Raw genomic sequence first — 25,175 nt, forward strand, 5'->3', positions numbered from 1 at the left:
CTACTACAAGCCAGCAAACCAAGTGCTCGTTTTAGAGCAATTTATAATGACTCATGGCCAACACGAAATAACGCCTAAAAGTGATTGCTTGGGTCCTATTTAGTAATTCTCACTCATTCCTCCGAATTATAAATCTAGTGACTGCTCGTCATTCAGCGGTGTTTTAAAGAAAAACACTGGTTGAAATGAATATGCTGTCACCTCTCGTTTGGATCTGGCCGGCCCGCCTCAATAAGAAACGTGTTGTTCCTTGGAAGGATGCAGACCTGAGCCGGGCTCTCAGGTTTTGGGTTTTTAACCCCCGTCCCCACATTCTCAAAGCATTTACTTTGAGGCCTGCGTCTCTCCTTCCACCTCGGCAACCCCCTCCCAGACATGTCTGACAGGCTGAACCCGACGTGGGCTGTTCGGCAGACTACAAAAATCATCCATCTGTGCCTTGAGACGGTCAAATCTGGATCTAATAAAGAGAGCTTGCCTATTGAGCCTATTCACGGGAAACGGTAGTAGCATCTCTGGCCACTGGAGGGCTCTGTGGTTCAAGCCAAAGGAAGGCTTGTTGAAGACTTTCGTGCCTGCCCCCCCCACCCCCCTCTAGTCATAAAATAGGAGTGGGGAATTCAGCATGCACAAACAGCCATCCACAATCCCATCCTTTTTCTATAACAATTATCTTCATTGGGGTCATAGGTGAGCTGGGGCTTATCCCAGCTGACTTTGGCACCAACTAATCACGTGGAGACTGAATGACCATTCACACTCATATTCACGCTTACGAAGAATTTTGAATCTTCACTTTACTTAACATGTATTTTTATGAGATGTGAGCAGTGGGAGGAAGCGGGAGTCCCTGCAGAGCACGCAAACTCCAGATAGAAAGTCAAGGAGCCGATTCCATGTCCTTTGAAGGAAGGTATGGTTCAGAATGGAGGTCTTAAACGATTAACTTCTACAACTTCTATCGGTCGCCCTAGCTGGTTATGAACGTAATATGCTACAAATACAGCGTAAACCTTTAGATCCAAACCATTTAGAATTAAACTAAAACTCTCTGGAAAATTAAACTGCAAAGTTCAGCCAAGTTTCAACTCTGAATGTTTTGTTTTTTGGCAAGTATGACATTTACCCCCACCCCTCTAAAAATAAGTACAGTTCACAATTTGTTTATTGTTTTTTTAATTTGACCTATTTTACAAAAAAAAAAAAGAAAAGAAAGGAAACTTATTGCCAAACAGTAATTATGTTTTTTTCTGCAATGTCATACAAAGAAATGTGTTTGCCAGCTTGGTTTGCAAGTGGAAGTTGCTGAGAGTCTTTACCAAAAGCACATGTTCATGGTCACTTTTGAAGCATTTCATTGAAATGGAATCATCTTTGAACCATTTATCGTTAAAGGCAAAGTCATCACGTCTTCATATTATGAACATTTTAAGGGGGTGTCAACTAAATAAAAAACAATAAAGAAAACTACTACATTTTATTTGCTACTCACACAGATCACAATTTGACCCTGGAACTTAGCATTTCTATTTCCATTCTGCATTAAGAGAAAACTTGTTGAGAGGATGGCCAGCATATCAAACATTACAGTTTCCACTGTATATAAAACAGGAAGTGCCCTCTTGTGTACTGATACTGTTGAAACGTTACTATATACAGCACATCTACAGGCCACAAACAAGCAAGGGAGTGAGTCACTTTTAACGCGGGTGTTTATTCGCCAGTGAGTGACAATATACTCCAACGTAGAGGAAACCGCAAGCATTCCAAAGCGACTCTTTAATGGGCACAGCGACGCTCTCATCACGCTTGTATGGGGAGTAAAGCGTTAACACATGGTATGCAGGACTTATTGGAAATACCGACGTAAGTAGGTGGTCACTGAAGTGATTGCATTTCATGTCACATTATGGTTTTTGTCACTTTTTGTTGTTGATAGTGTCTAATGTCTGCATCAACTCACATTTGTTCCTGTGTCATGCTGTCAAGAATATTTTTTTGACTTGTTTGTATTTCCACAAATCACAGATAGAGGGCACAGTTGAGCTGTGTGACAAGCTACAGCTCTCATTTCAAGCCTGTTCAAACTTTTTTTTCACATTTAAATGAAAACTTTCCTATCTCACTATTTTAAAGGATAACCTAGTTAGCGTTTCACAACAGCACGTTTTCCATAAAACATGGCCTTGTTTTCAGTGTTTCTTTTTGTTCAGTTTTTTCAAAATCCTTGAATGGATCTGCATAATTTGAGCACAATTTGATGGAGGTCAAATTAAAGTAGGTGGTGTATATGTCATCTCAATTGAAACTGGAGAAATAGAGAAGCGTGTTTCAAGCTAAAGGGGTTCCAAGATCTAGTTATTAAATCGATAGGGCTTTGTTGTTTTGTTTCTAACAATTTATATTGGTTTTAATCAGAAGTTTGTGTGCATAAGTCAATTTGATAATGATAATTGTTTTTGAGCTAAAAAGAACATATTGTGGGTGTAACTATGCATTTGTTCAAATTTCATATTTTTAATAAGTTTGCATGTGTAGTCCTTTTGATAACAATAATAATTACTTTTGAGCTCAAAAGAACATTTAGTAGTTGTATCTCTGATTTAGTTTACTTTGTGAAAAGTAGAAATATTGTGGCCTTTATGTTGTTGCTCACACTTGCAAACATGAGTTTTTGGTAGAATTTTATATATATTATGTCAGACCTAGACCACATGGAGAAAGTCACCAAAAAGGGAACGTGTATTAGGGAAAGTTCAACCAAGACAGGTCAAAGAAAGTGGGCTTCCGAGTCGGAAATGAAATAATATGGGGTCAAAACTAGAAACAGACTGTTTCCTCCCCCCCCCCCCAAAAAACTCCTCTGCATACTACCGACCTGACATCTTTAAACCAAGTTTGCTCTAAAAATAGCTTTCAGCACAGGGTGAGCTGTGGGAGTGCAAGAGGGGTTGAGTGAGGTGTGGATGAGTGGAGGCGGCCGGCGGTTGGAAACGGGAACATGACGCTGGGAGCCAAACAAAGACACACCTACTTGCCAGACAGCCGTGATATGAAAAATGTGTGTGTGTGTCTGTAGTCGAGTGAAAGTGTAGGAGAACTTGAGCTATCCCAGTCCTTCTACTTTACAAACACAGTCTCACAGTTCAAAATCAAGCCAAGCAGAGATGTGCAGATAAAGCATGGACATGCTTTTAATTTCTGGAACATGTTTTTAAATTCTCTAATCATATTTGAGGTGAACAGAGCAAAGCGATTAGAAGCTATGAATCAGACAAAGAAATTGCAGTTCTGGAAAAGAGTTTTTTGGGTAGACAACTAATCAGCATTCCAGTTGTAAATGAAATCAGACATGGCCTCACACAACTCCACAATGATCCTGTGTTCGACCAGCATCATACTGTTATTTACAGAAACTCTCGGGCAGTGACAGTGAGTTTTTATGACATTCCATGTGAACTCAAGATTTGATGCCAGATGTAATTTAACAGGCTTCATGAAAACTTTTGTGACAGCCATCTACTCATTTTCAGTACCGCCTATCCTCATTAGACTTACAGATGAGTTGGAAACTGTCCCAGTTTACTTCGGTGAGAAGCAGGTTACACCTGGACAATCACAGTTGCATGTACTGTATAGACCATAATGTCAAACCCAAGCCCCGGGGGCCAGATATGGTCCGCCATATCATTGTATGTGGTCCACAAAGACAAATTGGGGATAAACCTCATGTGTCAACACTAGAATTACAAACTGTCTTCACTTTAAAAAAATAGAGGTATTGCTTGCAATTTTTATTACCATTTATTTTTCAAAGATATTTGACCAGTTTTACTTGTCTTTGATTTCAAAACGTATTCATCAGTTTGTTGTGTAGGCTTTACTGTATATCCTAAAAGACGTTGACAGTCATAATGGCCCTCCGAAGGAAACTATGACTATGATGCGGCCCGTGACAGAAATGAGTTTGACACCCCTGGTATAGACAATTGACACCATTGCTGAACTGAACCCATTCTGCCTGCATGGAAACCAGGAAAGTGAAACATAACACTACACTGCACGATATGTAAACCTGACCGTCAGTGACTCACACCTTGGGTTTTACCCTTAACGGTACTCTCTGCACTTAGACATAATCTATTATTGTCAAGTATTACTTTTGGAACGTATTGGAGAAGGACATACCGTTGTTTGTTCCAATTTGCAGATTGGGACTTGGACTGAATCAACTAATTCAAGCGTCTTTGGGTTTTTGAAAAGCACTATACAAATTTAATGAATTATTATTATTATTATTAATAATAATAAATGTAGTGCCAGTGTGGTTTGTCATTCAACCTTTCACAGACATTTGAGTTGTTGTTTTTTTAATTGCACATATTTATTATATTGAAATGTAATGTTCACTTTCAAATAAAGTAAGTCTGGAAATATAGTACTTTGTCCCGAAATAAGAAAGTCCAATTTGTTTTGGTCACCTTTCCATGTACATAGTATTATTGATACAACAGTGCCAGTGGGTGCTTATATAAAGGAATCAGGATACGGAACAGGTAGTGAAACCCATCCGATGACAAGCAACTCCTTCGCTCCTCTCATCACTCTGATAAGACATCCTCGGCAGCTACAAGCTCATCACAGGCTGCCTCCAGTGAACAATGTCAACAGGCCCACTCCTTGACCTGATGTTGTTAGCAGTGTTAACACCGCGGGGATGTAGTGGCGTTAACATTGTGCAACAGGTCCACAGGGAAATAATGACATTGTACTTTTGAATACAAACTTAAGGTAGGGAATACCTATTGTCTCTCAGATGGTGAATTGCTTCTGACATCTTCCCTGCTGTATTCTTCCAGCAAGTAGCCCTCTCTCTGGCCTCCCCTCGCTCCTCCTAATGAGGGTGTGCGTCGCCCTCACAGACCCTCCTCTGCTAATTACATGACAAGCATCCCCTTCTGGGATGCTAATGAAGAGGAATAGCGAGCCATAAGACGCCACTGAAGGGGCGGTGTTGGCGGTTGATTTAGCCACTGGGTGGGGTGTTTGTGCATGAGTTGGGCAAAGAGGCGGGTGGTGATGAAAAAAAAAGGAGGGGGGGGGGCTCGTGAGCCTGGCGCCAGGCCATTCGCTTATCAATTGCTGGACTCAATTTCCCTCTCCCTCCCACTTAAGTAGGATTTTTTTTAAACTACTGTATGAAGTAAGATTAGTGCCCTATTTTGCTGCATAACTACTCGTCTTCTAAACTTATCTGCTGAATCTAATTTGACTACATCCAGACATGACTTTGAAAAGTGGCAATATTTTCCATTCAAAAGTCCTTCAACTTCTTATGGGAAAACTCTTAATAGTGATTAAGAGTGACTCTATAACAAACTGTTCAAACCAGATGAAGACGAGGGAACATGCGACTTGGATGAAGATGTCGAATGGAACAGAGCATGGCTGTCCATAGCATCCATCCCCTGTGAAAAGGCTTGAGAGAGGAAAACCATCTGGAGGCTCCTGTGAACACTGCGCACCCATCGAATATTGAGGATGTTTGTCTGATTTACGCAGCCTATTTAGAAGTGTTTGGACAACTTGGTTGGGGGATTGGTGCTTTAATTAAAGATAATATCGAGAACTAATATTGCCCCCAAGACCTTGGCCTTCTCACAGTGCAACAGTTCTGCTTCTTTCTGGGTAAGGCCATGCCCCTTTTTTTTTAAATGAATCTAGTTATCACAGATATTTCCTCGCTTTCTCTCTGCTAGTGCCAAGACCAACAACTCTTTTCAGGGCCAAACCTACCAGGGTGACGGTCTATTCATACTGACGTAAGACAATATATCCTCAATTGACTTATTAGTTATGGTCTTTCATCTAAAAATATCATGGGCAAGGAATAAAACGTTTTTAAGATAAAATGTTTTTAAGATTAGCTCCGTACGTCTTTTACAGGACTTCACATCTTGGGAACACTGGAGCCCAAAATAGATGCTGGGCTCATAAAGGCCTCCTTTCTTTGTAGTCAGCATACAGCAACAACATCTGCAGGGCAGTTTCTATGGGGGGGGGGGGGTCACATTTGGGCAAGCGATCAAAGACAGTGACGATCCCCTATGACAAGTTGTAGGCGGAGGACTCTCTCTCTCTCTCTCTCTCTCTCTCTCTTGCTCTCTCTCTCTCTCTTTCCACTCTAATCAGGACAATGCTAATAAAAGACCATTAATATCACCTGTCAGGGCTATCTTAGGAAGGTCCAAAATGAGTAAATGAGAAAAGAAAAAGAACTGACCATCTGGATCTACTTACGACACACCAGCAAAGGAGGAGTAAGATTCAGGATGGCAGAAGTCAATTAAAGTCGCAAGCAGTGACAACATAAAAAACTCTTGAAAAACTGAGTGGAAAAATGAACAAAAACCAAACCTTCGTATTTTTGAACCACAAATCTTTATTGTTTGTAAATCTCAAAGCAATATTTTAACATAATTCATGCACCATTTTCCCACTGGCTTTCACCATAGCAATGGTGGCTTATAGTTCATGAGCCTTGAGGAACCATCTTGAGAAACCTAACTACTTTCATATCAGCAGGTCTCAAACATGTTACTTTCGATTCCTTTTAGCCTGTCATAAACCCTGACAACATGGATGCATGTTGCATGACATGAAATGGTAGATCATTAATTTACTGAGTGTTTGTTCCCACTGTCCGATTTGACCGTTGCTAGTCATGCTTTCACTTTCTGTTCGCAGGAAAGAGGACTGGGAAAAAAGATACCATAATGTGGTGGTAGAGAAGCCACGGGGAAATGTGACGAAAGCGTCTTCCTGCAAAACAGAAGTGTACTTTGAACTGCTGAGCCATCTAATTGAAACAGCTTTGCTGCAGATCTGGCCAACATTCATCGTTGCTTTTATTCAATTTTGTCTCAACACAGGAGTGTACGTCGCTCTCCACTTGGCAATAAGTCATAGGCTCGCCTTTTGCCCTCTACGTGTTGCCCATGTGCAGCCCCTGTGTAGTTGCTGAGCTGAGGCCCATCAAAACCAAGAGGGGTCTTGAGAAAAGGCAGCCTGAACCCCTTCTAGTACTTCTTCACGCCTCTCACCTTGGACTTAACTCCCTCCCCCATACTTAAGCCCCACACTTCCAGACACATATCTCCTTACCCCTGCATCTGAAGATTTACTGTTAAGAGTAGAGGCTGTCACACGGTTTGAAGCGTGCACTTTCTAATTCAAACAAATGCTGAACCGAGGGTCACAGAATTATCATGGAGCCACAAGGTGTTTCAGATGGTTCACAAATGTTCAGCGGGAAAGCGACAGCGGCGTGATCTGGACCATATCTGAGCCCTGTAAAGCTTGTAAATAAAAAAAATAATAAAGTGAAAAATAAGCAAATGGAGAGATAAACCTACTCTGTTATCTGGAGTCACTATCAAGGGTAAGCAGGTGGCTTGAAGATGTGCTGAAGCAAATTTCTCATTTCGCAGGAGACTGCGCAACATTCATGTGCTGTTGGGGTCAGCAGGTTGCAAGTGGGGGACGATATGACACCTATGTCATGTACTGTGTGTGTGCACACAATCAGGACAGTCACACAGCAGTTATTAGTATTAATGTTATTTTACACAAGAGTGTCAAGTTTTAACCGGAAAAAGAAAAAACACCATGTCTGTCTTTTACATTTCCCTGGAAGATGAATAATAATGTAAAAATCTAACTGAACATATTAAAATTGCATTTCAAATCAAATTAGACGTAAAAGGGGCATTATTGAAGTTCAATGTAAACGGGTGTCTGCTTTTCCACTCAAACTTCATCATCATGAAAGTACAGGAGCTGAAGCTAATTTTCCAAGGTAACATTTTTCCATAGTTTCATGGTGAAGAATGACTTAATCTTAATAACATAGATAATATATGAGTTTTTTCTAATTCAAATAGAGATTTTTGTGATTTTAAAACGGTGAATCCTAGACATCAACTAACTTTTTTTGTGTCATCCTGGGTTTTCACCAAGTGTTGCTACACTTTTTAAAAGGTTCCCCCCTCCTAAAGCAAAGTTACACGGGGGTACTAATTCTAACAGAAGCGCTATTAGAATGAGTCAACCTGTGGAAAAAAGTATCACCCTCCCATTTTCCATTCCTAGCCATTAACCGTTTTTAGTCAAGCAAAAACTCTTTCACAGTGTGGCTCAGTTATTGTGGTAGACTTCAATCTTGAAGGTGGTGGATTCAACTCTCAACTCATTTTAGACTAGATTTATTTTTCAGGTAGTTTTATGAATAATTTTCCCATCCAAATTATGTCGAATGTAGCTGAAATTCCCAAATTAGACACGCAGATGCAACTAAATAGCCTGTATAGGTCTATCCTCCTTTGGTGCAAAAATAAAATAATATTCCGCCAAAGCAGAGGTCCCCGAGTTGCTTCTTGGTTATGATGGTGGTCCCTTGGACAAAACACTTGTACAAAGGTTAAGTGTGTGCACTTATGTTCTGTTCTAAATGATTTATAGATAGTATATTAAAATAAAAAAAAAAGTGTAGCCTGTTATGTATGTAGTCTGCTGTCAATTACATGAATAAAAGAAAAAAGTAGAGTCATCTTCCAGCAAGCTGACCAAGACGCTTGCAAGTTTACACCTGTGCGGTGGAGAGCAGCTGCTGCGTGTGAGGTGCATGAATCCACGCCAAAAGGGAAAAGAGGATTTGGAGAGGATCACCGTTATGATCGAGGGAGGGACTACGTGTGTGTATAATATTCCTGCTCCTTTCCCGCCGGGACTCGCTCGGAGCAGGTAGAGCATCTCTCAAGTCTCTCAAGTGTGCAGCTTCCAAACTTCTTTCAACACGTTACGGTAAGGAGTTATTGTTTTTCCCATCTGCATTTTAATAGCCACTGTTTATCGGAGAGGAAAGTCACGTGATCGGTTCATCTCACTAAAAGTGTCCGGTTTAAAGTTTCTTGTCAGTTTTTTAATTTTTCTTGAAGCGCGTTTTTTTTTAAATATATATATATCAATGCTAATAGCGACATGTCGCGTCAGCATTTAATCTAAAGTACAATTTGAATTATTTGCTCTATTTTAGATTCATACAGGTGCAACGCAGTTCTGTGGGGGAAAAAAGGGTTTTATTTGATATTATTCAAACGCCGCACCTCATGTGCGTCATGCAAATTAAAGCCACAAGGTGCAGCATGTGTTTGAATGAGATGTGAGATGTGATTTGGGCATTGTTCTCTAAAGTGACGCATTAAGTGACTCCTATTCAACATCTGGAAGTGTTGAGCGCTTTCACCATTCCTCAATGTACCAACTGCTGTCAAAGCACACGTGGCAATGCGCCTTTACAGCACTTTTTTTTTCTGTGTGTGAGGGAGATGAACTGTTATCCACGTGTACCATATTGCGTGTTTTCCTTTCCAACTCTGATATTTGATGGTTCTTCGAGTAAGCAATGTTACAAATGAAAGCAAATTTCGTGGGAAGAGAGAAAGCCTCAAATGAGAGGAGGTTCTAAACAAGTAGGTTATGCAAAGAGAGTGGAGTGATGTGAAGTTGATGATTTATTTGATTGATAGTTGATTGATTTATGAGTATAGCAGAGCATACTGTATGTAATACAGTTGGTACAGTTGGAGTCTTTGCTCGCCAATCTTTCACCATACACTTTAGAGTCAAATTCACTCAGCACTTGTAAAATATTGTAAATGATCATAAATAGGTCAGAAATAGCATAAATTAATTTATTATAATTAGTATTTTAATTATGGCAATATATCATTTCAGTGCAATCATTACAGCCGTTCAGTCAGGAGATTTATGGTTTGAATCTTCATTTACAAATATTTGCATAATGTTCCCATGCATGTAAAAATGTGGATGCTAAATTGTCTTTGGGTATTAATGTGAGTGTGGATAGTTGTTTGTGTATTAACCAGTCGCCTGTCCAGGGTTTACCTGAACTAGATAGACCGGTTATCTAAATAAATAAATAAATAAATAAATAAATAAATAAATAAATAAATAAATAAATAAATAAATAAATAAATAAATACATACATACATACATACATACATACATACATACATACATACATACATACATACATACATACATACATACATACATACATACATACATACATACATACATACATACATACATACATACATACATACATACATACATTGGTGGATCAAGCAAATTTCTAATACCGCAAATTGACAACAGGCAGCACGGTGGTCCGATATTTAACACATCCGGCTTCCCTGTGAAGAATGTTTGGTTACAAATCCTTACCTCAACCTTCTTGCGTAGTTTGCATGTTCTCCCAATGTTTGTGTGGGGTTTTCTTCAGGTACTTTCACAAATGCTCAAAAAGCATTTGCATGTTAAGTCAACTGAAGCTAAATTGGTCATCTAAACTGTCTATATATGAACATGGTTCAACCTAGTGCCCACCCAAAGTCACCTGGGATTGGTTCCAGCATACTTTAGTAAGCATACGCAACATATCGATGGTTCTTTCAATATTTATAGCATCCATGCTTAACTGGGAAAAGGAAATTAATCATCAAACCACAGACTGCTTTTCATGCAGATTTTCCATCTCTAATTCATATGCTTCTTATCTGCTTGACAGTATGGGTCTATCCTAGTAAGTTTCGGGAAACATGGACTACACAATGGACCAGTCGCCAGTCAACCACAGGACGAGTTTAAATAGCTCTCTTAGAAGGAAATCATACAGTGTTATGTGAATTGTGAACCACTACATTACCAGTGGGATTAGGATTTCTTCTTAACAAGGGAAAAACAGTTGATTGCACAAATCCCTTGTCTACTTGTTCCCACCTCCCACCCTTATCGCTCATAGTTGCTGATACAACACACACAGAAACGCATGCACGCACACACACGCACACGCACACATGCACACACACGCACGCACCACACACAAAGCGTAAACATTATGTGATTGATGGCTCGCCTCACACTGCTTCATCCGTTGCCGTGTTGATCCCTTCAACAGGCCCGGCTTCTGCTGTCCACAGTGTCCGCGATGAGTTACTACATGGATCCAGTTTCTTCCTATCCAGCCCTTCACCCCTGTGACCGTCTGGCCGCGATGGTAAGACCCCCAACTCCCTTCTCCTCTCATAAATTACCCCAGACTACCTACCACACAGCCAGCTGGGAGTGTGAAGACATTATTTGCCAGAATGTGATCTGATGTGTGTGTTTTCTACACTGGATTCCATAATTATTTTCCCGGTTCTTTCTCATGTATGGTGGCGTTCACTTTCTCCGCACATGCTGTACTTAATGATTTTGTCAAAGATTTTTTTCATTGTCTCCACACGCGCTTCTTTCTGTGTTACACAATCACCCCGCACCAACATGTACTTCTCTTTTTGGCGCTCGTGCGGAGACCGAGGAGCCTCCGACCTTGAACTAACTAGGCCAATTGAAGTCGGAGCATCTCTGCCGCCGCTCCGCTCATCCACTGTACTGAATGCAGGTCTTTCCAAATAATACAGAGTTAGAAGTAGCAGGGAACATTGGGATTCCTGGCAGGTGAGCGTTTGAAGGGTGCAGGCCAAGGAGCAACAACACAAATGCCTCCATTTGTATGCAGCGCTTCAGTGCATTAGGATAAGAGACGGAGGTTATATGCTAATGGGAACCCCACACTCGCCTGATAGAAAACATAGAAGGTTACCGCATCGCAGGTCCTAATTGGCTCAGGTGGCATTGCTCGCCTTTGGAATTGAGGCGCTTGCATATGAGGGCAGACTTGGTCAGAAGGTGAGTACAGTGCAAACTTGTTTGAATGGATGAGAATCATCAAAAGACATTTGTTGTTTCAGCGTCTCTCAGTAGCCTGATGAACATCCAGTACAATTATTTTGTGTTCATATTACATTATTCATAACTAATGATCTCCCTGGACCAGGGCCAACGTTTGTTGGCAAGGGCCAAATTGGATTTTCATAATGGTAATTTGTAGTGAGATTAAAAAAGCAGAAAAATATGTATGAAGTTTTCTTATATCATAAAGTACAATACAATACAGCTTTATTTATAAAGCACTGCAGCTGTAACAAAAAATTATAAAGTAAAGCCCTCATTTTAATTTGGTTTTATTTATGAATCATTTATTTATAATTCTTTTTAAATATTATAACTTTAAATTAACTTCAAAATAACTTTAAACATTTATCTATTAAAACGTACGTGTCTAAAGTTATATTTTTTTAGATGCAATTTACATTTAAAAAAAATGTTATTATTTGTAATCTATTAATTTACCAATACAAAATGAAATAATACTTTTGTCCGAGCCGTACTTTACCCACCACTGCTCGAAACAGTGATTGAGCTTCTTCATTTAGCAATGTAGCTGGTACCCACCCCTTACCCCATATTTGTCAAATCCCTACCACTGAGGTTATGAGGGGATGTAGCTCAGTGGAAGAGCGCATGCTTCGCATGTATGAGGTCTTGGGTTCAATCCCCAGCATCTCCATATTATAGTGAAGTTTCCAGTTGTGAAATTAATATAGCAGACTTCTGTTCTCATCGTCTTTCTTACACAAGAATGCCTGAATGAAGAGTTATAGATATTCAAGTTTGGAGGTTCCAGCCAGCATGGCAAAAGACCAGAGCAATGAAATTGCAAAAACATCCCAGTGACCTCATTCTTCACAAGTTTAGTTGTTAGTCATTAGTCATGATAAGAAATAAAGAAAATATTTGATCAAATTAAAGGGTGTAAGAGGTTGAAATGTAATTTTAGCATTAATGCCTCTGTGAGCGCAACATGAGTGGCGTTATGGCTGGTCCATCAATATTACTGACCAAATGTAACTGTTTATGGAGGATGTATTATTAAAATGGTTTATTAGACATACGTTTTTTTTTTTTAGGTTTTCAATAAAAAATAGCAAGCTGATAATGTGAATGCTCACTGTTATTCAGTGGCACAAACACATTTGTTTCACCCCCTTCATTTTACAAAGCAGCCTATGCATTTGAAGGTAATGTTTTATCTCAACTCCTCTTTCAAATCCATCCATCATCTGTGGGCTTTCATGCATTCTAACTTTCCCTGTTCGCTGACTGCACTGATAGGAGACAGTCCCATCCCACTCAGACATAAAGGCTCTCATAAATTGCCCCACCATCCTCCTCTCTGGTAGCCATCCATAAAACTGGTCAGCTACTGATAAACGCTGCAGTGCTTGTACAGTGGACGCTTATCAGATTGTCAGTCACTCTGTCAGCTAGTCGAAGTTGTATGCACAACAATGATGCATTGCCTGGGGATGTATATCTTCACTATGGTCGATTAATTATTTGATTTCTAAAAACTACCATGATAACTTCCCGCAATTAGATATTAGTTATGTTCACTATATCAGAAAAACATCTAAATGCTCCCAAGCCCTTCGAGATGTTATTTATGCTGTCAAATGACATATTTGACATAAAATTGACAATGAAATTTTTGACCACAGGAACATTTCCCCTTTTAGACTACGTATTGTGTTTTTAGACTATAAGCAATATTGTAGACATTTAGTTTCCAGGCTAATTTATCAGTCCCAAAACAAGACCTTGTGAAGCAATTAGTATTTTCAGGAGGTCCAGGAACCTTGAGCTCAGTCTGCAGTGCCTATCCCAAATTTACCATACCAGATTTGAACCTCTTATTTACAGAAACTAGCAGTTGTGTGGGGGGAAATTGTATTGTGTGCGTCCTATGGTTGAGACTCAGAAATATTGTTATCTTGCACGATTAGGAGAATAAGCAATGTTGCCATTTTTTTCCAACTGAGTAAGAAGGTCTCAGATTTGCAGGAGCTGTTCTCATCCCAATACCTTCAAACTCAGCCGTGAACAGGTCCAGTGAGAGCTGAAAATCACCGCTTGAGACGCAGGCCACCAAACGAGACACCATCAGTACCTCGTGTGCACTTTGAAATTCTGTCCATGAACGTTGTGAAAAAAAGAAATAGATAATGTTATTAACATTTGTATTTGGTGTGCCCATTTTTTGGGGCCATCATGTATGACCAAGTCGACATAGCAAATTCAGAAAAAAAAATCTTAAAAAGGATTAGACACAACTCTCAGCTCTTAGAACTTGTTTGTGTTAAATATAAAATTGTCTTATTTCTATTTTAATCAGTGTTCGCTTTTGTGGGAAAATAGTTTTCTTTCTGTTCTCATTTCATTCAAACAGCAGCTCCAACAATATCTATTGAGGTTTTTTGTTTGTTGACCAATGCGGGTTTAGATAATGCTAAAAATGTGAACGTGGCAATCTGTCACTATCTCTTATATCCACAAAGAATTTCATATCTCTCCTACTCTGTTGTCAAATCTTGACTTCCCCTCAGTGCCGTCTCTTATGTTTCTGTGATAAGCTTCATAAACAATGTGGTGAAGATAAACTGCCATGCAGCAAAACACAATAAATAACTATCACCCTGTGTCTTGTTTGCACCCAGAGGCAAAGTGGAGGTGTTGCCATTGGCCCCCAGTTGCATCTCCCTGCGGTGGTCCACCCACAGCAGCAGTACTACCCCTCACAGCCTTTCTACCCTCATGATGTGCCCCTGCAGGAGGTGCCCAATGGGCACGACACGTGTCCCACGGGTAAGAACCAGAAACATTCCAGAAACATTCAAGACCACACATAAGAATCTATAAAAAAAACAACATTGGTGTGAATCCAGCTTCAACAGATGCTGGCTGCGGCGTCATAATTGACGGTCGCTGGATAAACCGTTAGCGGTATCGTTTACCGTATTTTCCGGCCTATAAGGCGCACCGGACTATAAGGCGCACCTTCAATGAATGGCCCATTTTAAAACTTTATCCTTATATAAGGCGCACCGGACTATAAGGCGCACCATTAATGCATCATGTCAGATTTTTAATCCAAATCAAATCATTCTCCATTTTATCTTTTTTATTTCAACTTCAGACGGAAACAAATTACTTTATAATCATAAAATAATGATCCATAGTCTTTTTGAGTCATGATTCATAGTCTTCTGCGGGCCACTTTCATGACACAATGCTTTGGGCCAGTTCAAATTTAGGAATTTGGTCCATATATAAGGCGCACCGGGCTATAAGGCGCACTGTTGGTTTTTGAGAAAATTTTAGGTTTTTAGGTGCGCCTTATAGGGCGGAAAATACGGTATATAGAATCTTTACGGTGCTACGGTACCGACCCAATTTGGTACCGCTACTCAAAAGCATGATCCCTACTCATAACCTTGAACCGGTCGAGTCCCAGTCAAGAAGTTTTGCATGCAAATGTCAGTTCAGGCCATCGTTTTGTCCAAAGTCAACCACTCATCCATGACCTTAATCTGCTATAGACAATGATGCATATGGCAAAATATCAGAATCGGCCACTAGTATGATCGACTGTACTCTTATTTCAACACAACCCCTTCGACTATTAATGTGATACTTCTCCAACAACTGATTATCGTTATCCATGTCAAGGCGTAATGAAAAACAAAACACTACATCCCAATATAAGAGTGACACTTGAGATTACTCTGGAAATTAGCACTACAACAACATACAACATTTAAAAGACTGTTTTGGAATTACAACAGCGTTTGATGTTTTGGCAAAAAACAAAACTAAAACAAAACCCACCAGCATCTGGTTCAAGTTAGGGAAACATTGCAGCCACCATAACACTCAGCAAATGCAATGATGCTGCATATCATAGTCAAAGAAAAGCAATCTTGATCGTCTCGTTAGATAAATCACACTCATGGTTTGACGCGATGCATGTGGTTTTACACCAAATATGAGCAATGTTCACTGGTCACGAAGCTATCTAAAAAGACACTTGAAGACATTTGGAAAAAAAATAGCATTCAAAGCACAGGCCACAAGCTTTTCAAATGGTGATTTCTTGCTTCATCAAAACTTATCATCATCACATGAGAGGCTAAATGCCATTTAAAAATGCCACTGAAGACATCTAAGTCAAATATATTTTGTTTTTTTCTGAAATATATCATGAAGAGTCTGTACTAAAGTTACCTTCATCAATGAGCTTGTTTGGATTGTGTTAGAAGTGTTAATTAAAAGTTCATATGATTCTCTACACATAATTTTATTGAAGGCAGGGGCATGCCCCAAGACATCATCAATTATAGTTTGACCTTAGACAAAGATAGGGATGACGTAGAAAATATGATAGTGATATCTGTGTAATCGTTCAGGATCAAACTAGGAATGTACAATGTTAGATGATGGTCATGATGGTAAAATTACAGTTTTTCTCACAATATTATAACTTTTATCACAGAAAATTGTGAGTTTATCCTTGTTTTATTGTACCCGTTTTTTTTTAAAGTAAAAGTTCTCATAATTTTACAATTTGTTAGCAAATTATTTTTTCTCATTAATATGATTTTATTCTTGAAAGATTATGACCCAACATTAAAATATTTATGTAAAACCATAACTGTTTAAAAAATATATCACATAAGATTCAGTTTTTATTGTCTCACATATTATGATTTGTTAGGCTTGACTGATTGTTCTTACTAATCTTAAATTAGTTTGTCATTCATGTAAACAATTCCAAAAAGAGAAAAACGAGGAGAGTGCTGCTATAGCTTAAAAACATTGAATGCAAAGTCATGAGGCAAAAACTCACACTTAACAGATGCGCTTCAAATTAGATGGGCAAAAACAAAAAAGTGAATAAAAAGCATCGGAGAAGCTGAGGCACTCTGTCGCGGAAGAGTTTGTTGCCAACACGTTTCAACTCAGTCTTCATCAGGGCGAAAACAGATTTGCCTTCTACTTACTATGACAACACGCGATACTCACACAAAAGCTCCTTGTTGATTAACAAGTCAAAGCAAATGAATGATTGTGTTACGATTCCTGGAATCCTGACCCATGCTTACCCTTTGTTGTTGTTATTCTCATCTTTATCAGTGCCATGTGCTCGCATTGTCGTTCCGCACGTGTTGTTGGTGACATTAAACCGCAGGGCATTGTCTTTACTAAAAAAACGGCAACCCTAACCTCTCCCTCACCCCTTCCTTTTTGCTGGATTTTTCCATGTTGTTTTTTTCTTTTATCATGAGTATTTTATTTTAAACTGGAACATTCTTTCCAGTGCTTTTGACTCTGGCCTCTTCCCATCCTCAAGCGAGATTGATGTTAGCAGCCTGGGACGCACGCCACAGCGTTAGTGTAGGGCAGCTGGGGTGCTTTCTCCTGTCACCTCCCTTGGCTGGATGCAGGGGGTAGGACGGAGAAAGGGGGGGTATTTATGGTGGTGGTGGTGGGGGGGGGTTGTGTGGCCATCTTTTTCCCAAGCTTCTGGTTTGGTCTCTTGAGAAGTGTGTGCATACATGTTTGTGTGTGTTTGATAGAGAATCAGGATTTGATGGGATTTGCTGCTGTTGCCAGAGAAACACTCCTTTGTAGCCTCACTACATTGCTCCCAGTGCTAACGCGTTGACATAGTGGAAAAAAATGACCTTGCTATGACCTGTATTCGTGCTTCTAAATCCTCCACCATGTTCATAGCATGACACACTTTATAACGCCATGTGGTGATATTGTTATTCTTTTTGCGCTTGTCTCGGCTTCTGTATTTTGGACCACCTGTTCATTGATATAATAACTGTTACTACCAAAATGCATGGCTATCTGAATTAGGTAGGCAAAGTGTAGGAATATTGTCTCAGACTAATGCAAGCAATTAAAAATTAATCCAACGGGTACGTATGCATGTTTGAGTGTAAACTCATTCAAGGTCCCATTTGAAATCATCAAGCTTCTTAGTAATGTGCAGATATTGATTTAGTGTTGCAGCCTTCTCTTGCACACTCCTGATGTTCCTCTTGCTTTCTACCTTGTCGTTGCTAAATTTTGTTCTGTTTTCTTGGATGATGATGATGCAGCATCTAGAAAAAGAATGGTGAACTTAACTATAACTTATTGCAGAAGCATGAACACAATGGAAATTGTAGAAATTGTTCAGCAGACACTGAATCAACCTTCTGCCATGGCCAAGTGTATTCTCACATCTTGTAAAACATTGTAGGAGAAAATCAGATGTTGTTTTTATGGCAAAAGGGGGTTTACACAAAAAAGTCAGAGGTGCCACCATTTGTGGCACACATGATTTGGTGCAAATAATTATTTTTTAATGTGATATGTTTCCCACTGGATAAATGAACTTTAATTAGAAGTTGGCGCTTCCTCTTTTTTATTTTTCATTATTTATTTTTTTATTTTTCAAATTTTTGTCCAATTTTATTCTTATTTTTATTGAATTTATTACTAGCTGAATAATACATATTACCTCAGGGTGCCAATAATTATGGTGTATAGTGGCATATTTGAAGCAATAATTGACAGAAGAATGAATATGAAAAATGAAAGTAGCAAACATTCCTCAATTTTCTCAGAAGGCCGATTCCCCATCTTGGAGATTAAATGGAGAGCTGTTAAAGTGACATGTTGATTGTATGAGAAAGAGTCCAGAGCAGATGTTGGATGCAAGGGGACCATCACATGTTTGGCCCAGAGCCCAATGTCACACACTGTGCTTCTTGACAGGCTACAGCCATGCCATGGTCGTGTTTACACTGACCCAGCACCATAATACACACACACTATCAGACACTCGCGCTTCTGTAAACCTTCCTTGTAAAAACTCTCACTGTGCATGTACTGTATATGTGCGTGCGTGAGTATGTAAGGGGCTCCGTATTCCAACATGTGCAATTCTGACCCTGATTCACTCCTGCAGTGAAGAAGCAGATTCATTCATTAAATTCCCACCATGCACTCTGGTGAGTTTTGGATTACAGCATCCTCCCATTCAGCAAAGTGTGCGCGCTCACACACACACACGCACGCACACACGCACACACACACGCATTAACTCTTTAGCACCTCTGAGTTCAGTGTACATTTAAACATGTCCTTCCATTTAGTCCAAGCAGCTGTGATCTGGCACTCAGGGACCATTGGCCTGTGTTTTATTTGATGTGATTTGACAGCTGGACACTTGGAAGGGCGGGTGGGGGTTTGGGAGTTGGTGGTTTGGGAAGTAATGGGGGGGGGGGGGGTCACATGGTGGAGAGTAAGAAGTGAGTGGGCGGGATGGAGGTTGTACTGAGAGGACAGATAAGAGGAAGGAAAGTCACAGGAGCGGGATCGGCGATCGTGGTGGGAGAAGAGTTGAGTGGGCGAGAAGCAGGGGGGGCGATATGTGGAGTGCTGCAGGGAAAGATTGGGGGTGGGTGGGGTGTGTGCTTTGAGGGGCACGTCCACACGGGTGCAGGCCCATTTTTTATTCCTCCAAGTAAACAAGGGGCCTGCGGGGGTCTTGTGGGGGTTATGGGAAAGGAGGAAACAGTGATGCTAATCAGACCAGCGCACACTTCCCCCCTCCAACAATAAAACAAAACAAGAGTGCAAACACGGAAAAGCAACAGACAACTGCGGAGGAATGTGCTGCATAGCTGCTGTGCTCCCATTATCACTTGACAGAGGTCACAGGTGTTAAGTCAGAAAGTACACGTAACATGTGACAGGTTAACTGCATTTTATACATTAACGAACCGCAAGGGGCATAATGGCAATGGCTTGCTTGGCTTTTTTGCCCCCTGTACATATACAGTTTGGGAACATGCAGTACTTACAGTACAATGTCCCTCAGAGTCTAATGGTCCTGTGGCTACATGAGCTTGAAGGACACAAACAAACTCCACTGGGTTTGTTGTTTGTGCGATGACTTAATGTACATACAATATGTGCCTGTACTGTATGCACATAACTTGGTTGAGTATTACTTTTTATTGCAGTAGAATAGGTTGAATAAGTCAGTATGCATACATCTAATTTGTATCTTGATTCAGCCATTTGCAAGCCGAGGTACAAAGTTGACTATTCAAGGATAAAGTTGTATTTTACGAGAAAAATCACTGGTGTGATGATAATAATATCGTAAAACACATGAGAGCAATGGTATTTATGAGAATAAGGATGTATGAAATACAAAAAACAAGTTGAGAACAATAAGAGAAAGTTATAAAATATAAATTCTATGAAACCTAAGATGTATTTTTATGATAGTTAAACAAAATCACAACATTACAAGAATAAGATCAAAATGACAATAGAAGAGAGAAAATATCATTTTATAAGAAGGTCCAATATCTTGGAGAATAGATTTGTAATCTTAATAAAAAAAGCCATAATATGAGAAAAAATATAATTATTTTAAGAATATATATTGAGGTTCGCTTTGTAAAAGTATATACATTGAAAGAAAATATACTGATAATCATTTTACAAAAAAATTGGCGTCATTTTGAAAAAACTAATTGATAATTCTACAACAAAATCTCTGTATTTTTCTTAACAAAATTACATTATTAGATGAAAAGTGATCACTTTATGAGGAAAAATTAATTTTAAAAAATTGTTTATGTGTTCTTATAACTTTATGACTGTTTTTCTCATTTCAAGTCATCATATAATGCAAATAAAGGAATGATTGCAAAAAAAGTCTTGCAATGGATGCCAATACGAGAGGTCAGGGGTCAAACTGTGAACTTCATATTTCAGTGATCGCGCTCATCCAAAGCGTCAGCCAAACAGTGAAACTTTCCCTTCTTTGAGTTTTGTGGGTTATATTTCTACAAAGCATTCATCAGTTTCTCTTGTTAGCACAATGGCTAATTGCACACCGCTGGAGAACATGCAGTATCAAAAGACTTGCTGACGTTGACTGTTATGCATTTTATTTGAGGTAAGGTATTTCTTCAATGACCGCCGATTATGAAATTGCCTACTCATAGCGCTGCCACAGAGACACTGAATAGCAATCACAAAGATTCTACTGTTTTGCTGTTTCGGTGTCTGCATGCGTATATGCGTGACACAGCATGGTTTGCGGTGAGCTGAATGAGAATGAGTGACTGATTGATTATATACTCAATGCCACCTATTCACAAATGTCATTTGTGCATTGTCAGGCATGTTCTAAGTATGGATTATATTCACATTTGCTTTGTATTGATACAGAAAAAAAATCATGCAATGCCACTGGAAATTCAAAAATTCTAACAAGTCGTTTTTGGTAGCAAGATGTTTTCAGCAAGAACTGATGAATAAAGCTGGAGTTGCTGTCACCCTCTTGCATGTGTCTCCTCCCGCCAATCTGCAACCTTCATTCATTCAATGTGAACCAAATTAAAGCCACAGACTGATGCATTTTCCCTTCAGGTGCTCCAGCAGAGCTTTATCTGAGAGCATGTCGGCAACGTTATGGGGTAGGTGGAGGGAGGGAGAGAGGGGGCGGGACGGCGAGAGGGAGGTCTGGGAGATAAAAAGACTCGGAGGGGGGTGGGGATAATTGAATTATCTGCACAATGGAGTGATGGGGGGCACGTGGTGCCGCTAATGGAGGAAGAGATGTCCTTTTTAGCGAAGCTAATTGTTCAGAAAAGGCTTTATTCAGGGGGTCTCCTCTACTTCCCCAGTGCACTTACGCTGCACACACACACACACAAACACACACACGAACACACACACACACACAAACTGAGCAGACTGTGGTATGCTGAGGCACAAGGGAAAAAGGCAGAAGGCCGCATTAAAAACCATTGCAAAGTCACACACGCACATGAAAATAAACCCACTTTAAGTTATGTTGTGAGTCAGCCAGCTAAGCCTTAGATCTCAGCAGGGGGGGCATCAAGCCTGTGGCACCTTCAGACAGCATCAACCACTGATAGAGCTGCCACAGAGCCACCAGACAGCAGCCACAAAGATCCTACTGTTTTACTGTTTGACTGTCTGCGCCCTGCTTGCGTGTGCGTGTGTGTCCATCACCCATCTGTGCCGGCGTTGAGCCGCCTGAGAATGAGTGACTGATTGATTGTATGCTAAACGCCTATTCACACAGAGCGTGCATTGTCAGACACGTTCTACACATTGATTTGTATTTGGTCTGAGCCGTCGTTTTACATTTTGATACGACCAAGGCAGACAAAAACATCCATAGGGCGTCGCTACTCGAAATAAACAAGCCAAGTCAGACAGACGGGATTCGTCTGAGGGGAAAACATTCGGTTGGCAGACGTATGCATTGCCACACATTGAATAACCTTTCAGTAAAGTCTAGTAAAAGGATCAGGTGCCGCATTTGGAGAATATAGACGTGCAGATGTGCTAGAGAAAATGCAACATCAGCTAGATGTGCTGTGCTGCGATGCCAGTCAGCTGTCAAAACCATGGCAACGGCATTAAGCAATAGAAGAAATAAGAACGTACTCTCAAGATTTCTATCCTCAAATGTTCTCAGTGAACCTTCCAGGTTATTTATAGTATACGCCAACTTACAATACCTTTGTCAAAGCAGGAAATGACACCATAACTTGCAACAATGGTTGTTTTTTCACTTTGTTCAATGCAATGTTTAACAATGACACTGAATGTGTGATGTGTGCAGTTGATCAGATTTCATGGCTATCTTTGTGATCATGTGATGATTTTCTTTCCATAAAAACAAGCTGGACAGAACTCATCGTTGTTGAGATCAGCCATTTTGTCAGGCAGCCAAGCAGCACAGTTTGGTTACGGTTTGAAACCGTAAGCCCTGTGTTACCATTTGTGTGGTTTTGCCCTATGATAAAATTTAACACCTTGGACTGTATCCTGTTTAATTTATTGCCTTGATTTAATTGTCTAATTATGTGCTGTCTCGCTGGTATGCTATGATGTCACAGCGTTTAGACACAGGCTTGTCTACATACCCGCGCCTGGGTGTGTAGGCAAGCCCCATCAGGTTTACCGATCTAATCTGTACTGAACTGCACCGCTTCGTCGAAACACGGCTTATGTACCGAAAATCACGTGACATAAGTGACACGCCATGCGCCGGTGACTTTAGCAAAGAAGAGAAACATATTTAGAATTCTTTGGGCTTGACATGGTATTGTTTATAGCAGGACTAAGTAAGTGAAATTGTCTGTTGCATTTCCCTCTCAGTTCTTTCGTTTATTGTAGACAACGATGCTTTTACTGTAGCTACAGACCATACAGTAACCCACCAATGTAACCGATAAGTGATACTCAAACTCATCAAATACCTACCATGTGCTCCTAGAATCTTCACTTGTGTCCATGCACTTTTTTCTTGTTTAACTTTGCAAACAATGTAAGATATACTAAACAAGTGAGACAAATAGAGCAATGGCAGTTTTGAGTAGCACCAGCAAAGTTATTAGTGAGCAACATTGTAAAAACTCTACCCCAAGGCACCAAAGGACATAGGCTGTCCTTTTAAAACATAGAAGGGAGGGAGTTCATTAACAGAAAACAAAGATGTCCACTCAGAAGGACTGACTGACTGACTGACTAAAGATGAAGTAGACTGCAATGTATCCGTCCCACCCCCTCATCTCCCAGTCCACTCTCCCCCTCTTCGCCCCCCTGGTGAGGCTACTCCCCTCACCACAGAACCCACCAGCACTCTTCCTAAACGAGCCTCCTATCAGAGCACTGAAACCTGACCCAGGCCTGCTAATGGAACCGGTGAAGTAACGCTGGTTTGAAAATCCATATGTGATCAATATCCTCGGCTCCTCTGCCTCCATCCATAGCATCCCATTTAGAAACACACGCATGCAGTCTTATTGATGTTCATATGCCTTAAGATGAAGTACAAACAAGGTTGTTCATGATGAGGGCAAATTGGAGAAGAGCCTTTTATTTCAGAGGAAAGAAAGAATGTGTTTTTGCCTTACTTCCAGTGTTTCTGGAGACAGGCTTTTGCTCACAGCAGAAGAAAGAATTACTGCTCTTTTCTGCAATCTTCCAGTTGCCATGGAAGGCGTTTCTTAATACTAGTGGTTAGCTCAAACTGCACTGTTTCTCTTTTATTCTTCTGTGACAGAAAAAAAACTTGATTTGATTTCCAGGAAGCCACGCACGGTCTTGATTATTGTAGATAAGAAAGTACCGCACCATAACCAAAAATGAGCGTTGGAACATACTTCGTTGTCTTGCGCAAACTGATTTTCGTTGGTTATTTATGGTGAGAGAGGCCCTTCTTAGCTTAGTTTCAGTGTTAGTATGTCAAATTTGTTTGAAAAGCCATGCAGTATTCATGTTTCTTATTTCTGCCAGTAGTTCACCCTGCATGCTATATTTGTCCTATATTTTAAAATGTCCTCATTTTCCCTCGCAAGAACAAGGGACTGTTTGTTGAGGTAAAAATATGTTTTTTTTTTCAGTAATTGCTACGAATTTAAAAGGAAGCACCGCTTCTTTGAGCACTTTCTTCAAACAAAATTATATGGATAGCTTCTACAAAATCAAATTCCTCAAATGAAGCCTCACTTTGAGAAACCATTCAGTATATTTTCCAATCATTTAATGTTAATCACACATTGTATTTGTAGTGGTTTGCTTAGTCATAAAAAAATATGCTGCGAAAGAAATGATGATGCAGCTACTGGCTGTCATACTTGCACAGTCATTGTCTGGCAAGTTAATTTCTATATATAGAGGAAAAAACTAAAAGTACACTTAAAACTCATTTTAAAGTCAAAATCTAGTACATTTCATTACACTTTATGTAAACTGAATATTGAACAGTACACAGAAAACCTAAATATGTCTGGTTTATGCAATTTGGACTAATAGTAACAGAAAATATATTGGGTGAGATTTATACTTATTTTTTCAAACCTGGAGCATGGCCGAGTTTGGTCTGGAAATGAGAATAGTTTGGTTAACTTCAACTTATGTTAAACTTGCATTTATAATCAATGCACATTTGAAATCATACTCTCCGCGACTAAACAGCTCAAACAACCCCTGTTTACTGTTTTTTTCCACTCTCTTGTTCTAGAAAACATCCCTGTGAAACATCTGTAACATCATTTTCGGGAACGTGTTCGTGACGTTTTTAATGGGTTGTACACTCAGTGTGCGTCTGTGCGTGTGTGCGTGTGGTGCGCTTGTAATTGAATTGTGAATCAACTGGCACGCCAGCCCACCTTCCTCCTCCTCCTCCTCCTCCGGCCTCAACCACGCCAAGCACCGCCCATTTCAGCTGTCGTTGTTCTATCAA

At 40.0% G+C, this 25,175-nt stretch overlaps 1 long non-coding RNA gene and 1 other non-coding gene across 2 annotated transcripts; both read left to right on the forward strand.

Annotated features, from left to right (window-relative positions):
• Positions 1–8,759: 8,759 nt before the first annotated feature.
• Positions 8,760–14,668, forward strand: LOC133156000 (uncharacterized). Its single transcript, XR_009714764.1, has 3 exons — positions 8,760–8,862; positions 11,043–11,141; positions 14,527–14,668. It is a non-coding gene; the product is annotated as an uncharacterized LOC133156000 (long non-coding RNA).
• On the forward strand, positions 12,468–12,539 carry trnaa-cgc (transfer RNA alanine (anticodon CGC)). Its single transcript has one exon. It is a non-coding gene; the product is annotated as a tRNA-Ala (tRNA).
• Positions 14,669–25,175: the final 10,507 nt, after the last annotated feature.

Source organism: Syngnathus typhle, linkage group LG6, assembly GCF_033458585.1.
Source record: "Syngnathus typhle isolate RoL2023-S1 ecotype Sweden linkage group LG6, RoL_Styp_1.0, whole genome shotgun sequence".
Lineage (NCBI taxonomy): Eukaryota > Metazoa > Chordata > Actinopteri > Syngnathiformes > Syngnathidae > Syngnathus > Syngnathus typhle.